Below are 11303 nucleotides of genomic sequence, written 5' to 3' on the forward strand. Positions count from 1 at the left end.
TGGAGTCACACTACCCTGTGACCCAAAACCCTTCAGTGGTGTGTTAGTCCACTAGGGCAGCCATAACAAAGTACCACAGACTGGGTGGCTTAAACAACAGAAACTTATTTCCTCATAGTTCTGGAGGCTGGAAGCCCAAGATCAAGGTGTGGGCAGGTTTGGTTTCTGCTGAGGCCTCTCTCCTTGGCTTGCAGACGGCCACCTTCCTGTGTCCTCTCATGGTTGCCCCTCTGTCTGTGTGTGCACATGTTTGATGTCCCTCTCTGTGCTCTAACCTCTTCATCTTATAAGGACACTGGTCATATTGGAATAAGGCCCACCAAAATGACACAGTTTTCACTTAATTACCTCTTTAAAGACTGGCTCCAAATACATTTATTCTGAGGTACTAGGGATTAGGGCTTCAACACATGGATTTGGGGGGTAAGCAATTTGGCCCATAACACTGCTTGACCACTAGAATATGGTGGAAGTGATGCTGTGTCCATTTCTAGGCCCAAGTTTAAAGAAACTGGGAGCCTCCACTTCCTGTATCTGTGACACTTGCCCTTGGAACCCAACAGTCATGCTGGGAAGAAGCCCAGACCACGCGGAGAGGCCATGTGTAGATGTTTGGCTGACCGCCCTGCTAAAGTCCCCTCAACACACCACGTACATGGGTGAGAAGCTTTCAAGATGACTCCAATTCCAGCCACCCTCAGGCTACAAGTGCACGAAAGACCCCGCCGGAGAACCTCTCACTGAGCACAGTCAATTCCCAGAAAGTGCGAATTACTAAAATTATAGTTAAATTTTAAAACACTGAGTTCCTCTGGTGGCTCAGTGGTTAAGAATCCACCTGCCAATGCAGGGGACACGGATTCGAGTCCTGGTCCGGGAAGATCCCACATGCCGCGGAGCAGCTAAGCCTGTGCACCACAACTACTGAGCCTGTGCTCCAGAGCCCGTGAGCCACAACTACTGAAGCCCACACGCCTAGAGTCCATGCTCCACAACAAGAGAAGCGACCACAATGAGGAACCCGCGCACAGCAACGAAGAGTAGCCCCCGCTAGCCGCAACTAAAGAAAGCCCATGTGCAGCAAGGAAGACCCAATGTAGCCAAAAATAAATAAATAAATTTCTTTTTTTAAATAAATAAATAAATTTACTTATTTTTAAAAATAAACACTAAGTTTGGGGACGATTTCTTACACAGCAATAGACAAACAGAACAGGTATTTCTGTGTGAAATCCACCAACTATAGTACTGAAAAAATATAAATTTAAACCACGAAACAAAACACTGTTTCAGCCAAATACTACACTTCTGTAGGCTGCTGGTTTGTACCATCTGTTTGCTCTAGCAATTCCCAAATACTTCGAGTATCTGCTAATACCCTGCTTTTTCATATCTTCATGGCTTTGCAAATGCTGCCTCAATCCAAACATCCCAACTGCTTAGATTTCCTCAGAGTAAGAGCTGGTTAACTTTTGTTGAATAAATTGCCAGGTGACCAGAAAATTGAGGACTAAGTATACTTGAAGTCACCACCTGTCTTCCTTGATTCTCCTTGGAATCCTAATCATAACCCTGCTTTCACTAGTAGGCAGATCTGGCTCTGACCTCGCCACTTGCAACACAGTGGGCGTTGACAAGTTATATACATTTTATTCTCCAGCTTCTCCCATTTGGGGGATTCGTAGTGACCTCTTTCCTGTTTCTCTAGATTGCCTTCTTATTCTCTTCTTTTATCTTTCCTCTGGCAATTCTGTTGTTTATCCACTCTTATCTTTTTTTTTTCACTCTTATCTTTAACGGCTTTCAAGGAAGCATGTCAGGTACCAGAGCTGACCCAGCACTGCACTCTGCAGTACAGAGGGTGCAGAGATGGACAAGCATACACTGTCCCCGAACAACTTGCCATGGCCTCCCAGCACCTTCCAGTGCATGGGAATCTCTCGCATTTCGTACTAAAACCCACTTGCAATCCAAGATGATCTGTGGATATGCGGGTCTATCACGGTCCAGATCCAATCCTTTAGTAGTCAATCAAAACGAAAACTTCATACTGGTAAATTCTTGGCTACCTGACTTTTCCTTCATCCCAACTGCTCAGTGACACTGAACTTGTTTCTTTGTCCTTAGATTTAAAAAAGAAAAAAAAATTTAATATTGTAACTAAAACTGTAACTAAATGTGTCCTAAATATTTTCCTTAGCTCTGGTCTCTCCACCACTGTGGTTCCTCCCACACAACAGTGAGAGATTAATCCTTTTAAAATGCCTTGTAAACACAATCGGCAGATGCTGTCCACGCACCAGAAAAAGCTCCAAATGCCACAGCCTAGAACTCAAATGCATCTGAGGCCTGGCCCCAGCCTGATGTCCCAAGTCCTCTCCTGTAACACCCTACATGAACCCTGGCTCCAGGCAAACCCACTGCCTCTTTACGTTGTCCTTCAGAACGCTGGAACGCCTCTCCCCAGCTCTGGCTTTCTCCCACTCTCCTACCGCCACCTCACAACTTACCCCTCCTAGGTCCCTCCCTTGCTTGGGAGGCCCCTCAATCCCTCCCTTTCATGATGCCTTCTCTTAAGGCCCACGGTCTCAGAAGCAGACCCTTCTCTGAACCCAGGTGACACAGCCTTCTACAGACTCAGATACACTCCCTCAGCTTGTTATCCCTCTGCAAGCAGGTTCCTCTTCTCCAGAGAGACGGTGAGCCTTTCAAAGGCAGAAGTCACAAAGGCTTTGCACAACTCTGTATCCCCAGGACCTAGCATGATGCTCAGCAAATGTCTGACAATTGCACTCGATTGTATGTGTATTAGTTGTTTGCTCTGGTTATTGATTAGACACAACCCAAGTGACAGTTAAAGACCTCACTTTGGTTACTGACCTTGACCTTCCTTCTGACCCTGTGATAATGTGTAAAACTTAGCAGGATTTACTGGCCACTCACTAATTAAACAATTGACCAGAAGTTATACACAGTAAACACCACCTAAAGAGATGTGAAATTCTGTTTCTAAAGACAAACCGTGCTTACCTTTAAAGCATGACACTCGATATCCCTGGGAAGTTACCGAAACAGTATCTGAGGAATGGACCAAAGGCACTGAAAAGGAAATCAAAATTATTTTGTTTCCTTTATCCCACAGGAGCCTGGAATTAGCGTCCACACTGAAACCATGTGAAAGCAGCGAATCAGCAAGCGTCTGGCTTTAAATATTCCACAGCAAAATTAAAAAACAAGTCAATGGGTATAACTGAGAAAGCATTCATCTTGGGGCAGCTGAGCTCACTCACGTCTCCCTTCTTGAGTGTAGAATGACTAGATTCTACAGACACTCTCGGCTGAATGCCAGTGAAGGGAAAAGGGGTGTAAACTTTAAGCAAATAGAGCCAGGCTGTCAAATCTATATGCAATTAATGTAAGGATTAAGAGATAATAAGAGCCCTGGATTCTGGTTAGATCCTAGGTGGTGCTTAACAAGATTATTAAGACCGGGGAAAACCCGACCAAGAATAGGCAAGTTGGGGCAAAGCTTTCCAAATCATTTTTAAAAAGCTAAATATAGTGTCTTATAGTTGTTTGTGACACAAAAAATACAGACAACACATTATGTCTTTTACATAAATGTCACTGTTCAGACACATTTAATTGTTTCCATTGGAAACTCCCCATCTTCCAGATGATTAAGAGTGAGGTCAGGAAGCATTAAGGGACTGACTCACAGTCATGCAGCCGTTCTAACCTAGAGGACAACAGCTTTCCATTGCACGCACTACCCCTAATTCACAATGGATAAAACCTCTGATGAGAAAGGGTCCAAAGATAAAGTGTCTGCATTAAGTGACTCTTAAATAGACAACATTAAAAGTATTTAACATACATTTATGGTTATGAAAAATTGGACTTCTTAAGTTGACCTCCTGGACCAAGGATGGCACATTGGATTCTCCTCATGAGCTAAACTGATCAATTATCTGGAGCCCCTTTTGGAGAAATGTTCCAAGGCTACCTCTGGGTTTGGTAGGAAAAAAGCAATGCAGTAGATTAGTGATGTCTGCCACGGGCAAGGAAAGGTGTGTGCTAGTAGCATGCATGCCACATATTTACCATTCCTGACTTAGACACTTAGATGTTGAACTTACTGTGGATTTTCCCTGGCTCTGACTGGTACTTGGATTCAGTCCTCCCAATGCAAAAATAATTGCTTGGACAGGTCAGCCACCTCAGAGAGGACTGATAGGGGAGCTGTGAACACCTTGCTTCAGGTAGAACCATCCCATCAGAAAGCTGAATCAGTGTGTCTGAATTATTTGCTTTATAGCAAATATATCTCAGAGAAAATGCACAGAATATGAAGATTCCATTCTCCCTTGAAGAAAAGCACATTGTTCATCTTGTTGGTGACTGGCAACTTACAGTGAAAAGAGTGAGCATACTCTTTATAAATTGCCATATATGGGATAATATCATATTTTAAAATATTAACTGATTTTTTTCTCCCATTATTTATCCCTTTTTCTTTCTTTTTTTTTTTTTTTTTTTGGGGGGGTTGTGGGGGTTTTTGGGGGGTTTGGAGGGGTTGTGGGGTTTTTTGGGGGGAGGGCGGGTTTGGCCACACTATGCAGCTTGTGGGATCTTAGTTCCCTGACCAGGAATTTAACGCGTACCCTCGGCAGTGAAATCGCCAAGTCCTAACCACTGGACCACCAGCGAATTCCCCCTTTTCCTTTTTCTACCTCTCTCCCCGACTCCCACTTCAAACTGAGAATCTGTTTTCAGTGGAGGGATTTGACAAGACAATAAAACTTAAATCCCCCGTCACACATTTGGACATATTTTGTTTATCCATTTTGTTGAATATTTATGTTATTTATACTTTCTATTATGAATAATGTCACTATGAACATTTGTGTACAAATTTTTGTGTAAATATATGTTTTCATTTCTCTTAATGAAGCAACTCCTCTCTTGCTTCTGTTCCTTTTATCAGGGAATCCAAAGATTCACCAATATGCTTCCCCTTCGTTTCATTGGTCAGAGTTTAGTAGCATGGTCACCTCTGTCTGTGAGACTGGGAAAAAGAATGTTTCTGGTTTATTCTATCATGGGAGTTGAGAAAGGGAAGAGGGGGTTGGGAATGACTATTGGGTTATCCAACTAACTGTTCTTCCAACGGACCTGTGTGCCTGCTGGATATCTCCACTTGTGTCAAAGGCACCTCAAAATCATCACGTCCAGCTCTCAACCCAGCATCTCCTTCTTGCCACCAAACCTGGTCCCTCTCCACCACAGTCTGGATTCCTGGTCTTTCTTCCCCTCACCCCTGTAGCTCATCAATCTCCAAGTCCTATTTTACCTCCTAAGCACGTCTCAAATCTGTTCACTTCCTTCCACCTCCTCCACTCTCTCCTCCCTCCAACCCATTCTCTACACCCTGCCCAGAGCCACAGCTTCCAAATGCAAATTAGTTCACGTTCCTGTGAAACTTAAAATCTTTCGAAGGCTCCTCATTGTAAAAGCGACGGTAAGGACTAACATCCATCAAGCCCCTTCATGACCTCTCCCGCTGCAGGCCTTTGCACAGGCTGCTCTTTCTGGCTTAAATGTCTCCCCCTATTCCTTTGTCTAATTTTAATTCCTACTCATCTTTCAAAGTTCAGCTCAAACATCCTTCACTCTAAAAATCTTCCTTGATTCTTCAAACCAGGGCAAGTCCTCTGCTCTTAGAACATGCATTTTGCCTTTATGCATTTAACACATCCAATTAACTCACTATGTGACTGCGTGTTTAACATCTGTCTCTCCAGCACGAGAGTAAGCTCCATGGGTCAGGAAGCATGGCCTTGCTCTCTGCTGCTTCTCCCATGCCTAGCACAGTATTTCACACATGGGAGGCACTCGGATAGTTGTAGAACATAAACAAGAATAAATGAATTAGAAATAGATGGAAAGTATTCAGAGCCAATTACTACCACAAAGAAAGCCCCTGAAGCAACTCTGTAGCTGGGGACCAAAGGGAGGAAGGGAAGTTTGAAGAGATTTGATTTCCTCCATGACGTACAATATTGCTTTCCTGGCAGACAAAATCCTCAGGCAGTAGCAGCCATTGGGTGCCTGATTACCAAAGCTTTCAATGGTATTTGCTCAGATATTATTTTCTGATCCTTTCTTGTCTCAAGTTCAAGTCTGTTGAAAGCTAGGATAGTTTCTGATAAAGTACCTGAAGAGTACTGGCACGACATTTAGTACAAGGCAGAGATATCCAATAAATACTTTGAGTTTAATTGAATCCTGATATCACTAAATTTGAGTGTCAGTGGCTTCTGGTCTCCAAAAACGTTGTAAGGGGAGAGAGAAAAGTTCTAAGTGCCCTGAGGGCAAGGACAGTTTATTATTATATAATCATCCCCTTGCCTGACACATAGAGGACCTATAAACGCCCACTGCTTTTGTACCACGTATGGATCCCTCCACAGGTGCTGGCAATGAACAGCCTGTCTCACCAGCCCCACTCTCATTTTACCTCTTAAAACTCTCATGAAATCTCCACTTTACAGGAGAGAAAGTACCCCATACACTTGTCTGAGGGAGTGATCTGCTTTAGAAGAACTCTTGCTTAAAAGTCAGACACAACCTACAGGCAGGACAGGAATAAAGACGCAGACAAAGAGAATGGAATAGAGGACACGGGGAGGGGGAAGGGTAAGCTGGGACGAAGTGAGAGGGTGGCATGGACATATGTACACTACCAATTGTAAACTAGATAGCTAGTGGGAAGCAGCCGCATAGCACAGGGAGATCAGCTCGGTGCTTTGTGACCACCTAGAGGGCTGGGATAGGGAGGGTGGGAGTGAGGTGCAAGAGGGAGGGGATATGGGGATGTATGTATATGTATAGCTGATTCACTTTGTTATAAAGCAGAAACAAACACAGCATTGTAAAGCAATTATACTCCAATAAAGATGTTTTAAAAAAAAAAGGGAGATCAGCTTGGCGCTTTGTGACCACCTACAAGGGTGGGATAGGGAGGGTGGGAGGGAGGGAGACGCAAGAGGGAAGAGATATGGGAACATATGTATATGTATAACTGGTTCACTTTGTTATAAAGCAGAAACTAACACACCATTGTAAAGCAATTATACTCCAATAAAGATGTAAAATAAAATAAAATAAAATAAAAGTCAGATACAGTGCCTCTAGGCCACCTCAAAAGAGATCACAACTTTCCTTCTCAATTTAAGGAAGCAAAAGAAGGAGCTTTGGGGCTCAAGCCTACTCTCTTCGAAGCGACAGAAAAAGCGATTTTTCCCTCAGTTGTTCAGAGCTTACCTGGTGATTTCTTTTTCGCCAGCACAGTATGCAATTGCATGATTCAGCCCAGTTCCATTGTCCCTAAACCCTAATACTTTAGCTTTCTCTTAGAGCTAATGATCTCAGGGAAAAGAGCATTAGTGCTTAAAATGCACAAGCCTCTCCTTGAGTCCTATTCTTATTCTGCTGTGCTGCTCAGCACCAAATCATAAAGCAGGGCACCATTTCATTCTGGGTATCCCCATCACACCTACTTAACACTGAGCACTTAAATCACCCTGCCAAGTAGGAATATGCTCATTTGCTGTCTCAGGAATCGGCGCCAGGCGAAGCCAACCAGCTCCCCACAAATGCTCGCTGAAGAATTTCAAGGCCAGCAGAAACCTTTCCAAGAGAAACCTGGCAGCCTTTGAATCAAATTTCAAATAAATGTCTGCAAAGACAGCAATATTATAAAGGATTTTTATTCCTTGACCTCTATCCTATAGTTTTTTGGTTTTAAAAAATATATTAAAAATTTACTCATCCAATCCTTTGCATCCAGGTAGTCAAATCACTTGGCACAGGATAAAATGTCTAACCATACTTTATATTATTTTATAAACAACTTTAAAACTGGAGAAACTTGGACTTCCCTGGTGATGCAGTGATTAAGAATCTGCCCGCCAACGCAGGGGACAGAGGTTCAAGCCCGTGAGCCACAGTTACTGAGCCAGTCTTAAAGACATGGTGATTTCTTCCTCTTCATCAGACCCCCTCCTCAAAGACCTGAGCCCTGGGTGTTACCCTCTTAGTGATCAGTCCTTTTAGTTCACATAAATAGCCACTTCCAAGTAAGCCAGCCGACCCCAGGAAGGCTGAGTGAGGATGGGCTCCAGCATCTCTCTGCATATCACGATACCTAATCATTCATGCATGCAACTCAGGGGGGCCACACAAGCGATTCTGTTAAAGTATAAGGAAACTGTGTTTCAGAATTAGTTTCTGTCCTTGCCTGCATATGAAGCACCTAGCAACTTCCTCTTCCTGAAGGAAGAGGCGGGGTGGGAACACAGAACTGTAATCTCTGGCTGCAAGCTCCTCTGGAAGAGCAAGCCCACCACACTCAGCAGAGCAGCTCTCCCCTCCCAGACCTTGTTGACAGGGCGCCACCCATTGAACATACCATTTCTTGACAGCGCCATCGTTGTTGGTGACAGTTCACTGAGTCCTGAACAATCTTCACAGTGGCGTTGCGGTCCATAACACTCAAATTGTTTTCCACATTCTTTGGCAATTTAACATAGTTCACATCTCACAAAAGGAGAGTGAAGCACACTTCCATTCTGTGCTTTGTACTTTTTCTGTAATTGAGAGGAAAGATCAACTACAGGGCCTTAGCTGTTCTTCTCTTGCAGAGTGAGTTCCTTCATTTAAAGAGAGATACCTGTCCTCTGAGTCCCAGGGCTTTTTCCCTCCAGAGCAGCTGGACAAGTGCTGATAGTACACACAACTTAAAGAAGTTGGAGAGCATTGTAACTGCCTCTCTTACATTACCCTTTGCTTTTGAAACTTCAGAATAAATTGCAACTTGTACAGTCGTATTTGAATCAGAATCCTTATTCCCGTTGGCAATTTTTCAACCCCCAAAGTTTAAAAAAGAAAATCAAAGACATACATATCTTTTTAAAACATCACTCTGTGCTCTCCTTCTGACTCTATTTTTTTTCCCTCTGGCCTTAAGACTGTGCATTCCCTTTGGGCAACCTCTTTAATGAAGCCTCTGATATGAAATCTGCCCTTACGCCACTTTATCAGGATGGAACTCACCCACCATCCCTTGGTCTCAATTATTTTCATACAGAACCAAAGATTCCTTATGCCAGTTTTCCTACTCCAGAACTATCACATGATTTTTCTACTATGTAAAATAGAAACTAAGTTGAAAACAGTAATAGCAAAATATTTTATCCTGGTGATGAGTGATTCTTGAAGTAATTGGCAATTGCTTATAAAATTTGATTCTGTATTCAGCTCAATTTATGTGATCTCCCCCGAAACTGAAAATTAAAAGGGAGCAGTTTAACCTGTAACAACTTTCAACTTACAGATCAATTGTAATCCAATTATTGTGGAATAATTCAACAAGAGAATACAACTGCAAGAAAGCCTAAATAATTGGAAGGAAATCAGTAGATTTTTGCTCAACCTAAAAAGCGAAGATCGATATATGATTAATGATGGAGGGGAAGATGAGTCCAACAGCTTGGAATCCTTTCTGAATTGTTAGGCACTTATAAATAAATAAATAATGAAATCAACATGGTATTGTTGGTTCTTTTGCCATCAGGACAAACATTAACAAACATTAGTGGTATGTGAACCTGTCCAGTGATTTACTGAACCAATCACTGCCTCTTAGATGCATCATCTTATACATTCCAGTTATATGCTAGTCACTGTGTGCCCTAGTGCCTCCTCAATCTACAAGGCACTATATGACACAGTGGTTAGGAATATGGACTTTGGAGTTAGACTACCTGGGTTCAAGTCCTAGCTCTGCCACTTACTGTGTGGTCTATGCCAGATGGACCTCTGTTGCTGGGCTGTATGGATGACATCAACAGGCTTCAGTAAACTTGAACTTCTGATGAAGTCTGCCTAAGTCTGCCACTAAAGACTCCTGGCAGGAGCCCAGAGGGATGGAAAAGGGGTTAGGGTGTTTCTTCCCATGGCTCCTTCTCTGCAAGGCTGCCATGGGCTAACACTGCCCCTACCCCAGAGATCACTGCTTCCTGCAAGGTGCTGTTGGCTTCATGTACCTCTCTCCTCCAGAGTTTTACTGACTGTTCACTACCCTCATCCATTCAGACCTGGGGTAGTAACAGCCTGCCTGCTCCTAGTTCCATCAATTCCTCCCCAAAACCCACATTTATATTTAGCCCATTTTGTAAATAAACTCTCCCAAGTTAACTATTTTTATGTGTCATCTATGCTCTGTTTGGATCCTGACTGATAAACATTGCGACTCTGGATAAATTACATAACCTCTCCATGCCTCCATCTATAAAATGTAGAAAATAACAATAACTTACTTCCTAGGCTCATGAGGATTAAATGAGTTATTAATACATATGAAATACTTGGAGCATTATCTGGCATATAGTAAGCATAACTAGTTTATTTTTCTTGGACCACCATTTTCATCATTGTTATCATTAGGCAACACTAATAAACAAAGGTGACATGTCCTGGAGGAGCTAACCATCTGGTTTCTAGCATGCTAAGTTGTTTGTGGAGAGCTATAATTTCAAGAAAGGACCCAGAGAAATCTGCCAATTACTACAGAAAGTAGCTTAAGGGAAAGCCAGTGGTAATTTAACAACACTGGGCAGTTAAGATCGATAGTAATTACTAGTGATCCCAAAGGATTTCTACATTCAGTTGCTTGCTCTGCTTTTTCTCAAAGCCCTTTTGATGTATCTTACCCTAGATTCATAGATGTTTAGCTCCAAAAAGGACTCTAACTAGAAACATAACCCCTCATTTAGCACGTTATTTAGAAAAGAAAACTGATTTTACCAAAATAAACTGTGGGCCATTTAGATGCAGACGCTGCATAAGAAAAATAAGTGGGAAAAAAATATTGGGGCCTTTTAGTCTTGCTTAAGGGACTCTCAGCTAACCATTTGGAGAGATTTATTTCTAACCAAAGTTTCCTAAATCCAAGAAAGAATATTATTGTATTCTCTCCCTAGAGAAGGGAAATGGATCTTTTTTTTTTTTAACATCTTTATTGGGGTACAATTGCTTTACAATGGTGTGTTAGTTTCTGCTTTATAACAGAGTGAATCAGCTATGCATATACATATGGGAAATGGATATTAATAAAGGAAAAAGAAGGAGGAGGAGGAGGAGGGAGGGGGGAGGAGGAGGAAGAAGAAAGAAAACAAAGAGAAAACGGAAGTCCCCCATCCATTCTGCAGACTGATTTATAATACCCATTAGGTTCAGCA

This window comes from Lipotes vexillifer, unplaced genomic scaffold (assembly GCF_000442215.2).
Source record: "Lipotes vexillifer unplaced genomic scaffold, Lipotes_vexillifer_v1.1 scaffold25, whole genome shotgun sequence".
NCBI lineage: Eukaryota > Metazoa > Chordata > Mammalia > Artiodactyla > Lipotidae > Lipotes > Lipotes vexillifer.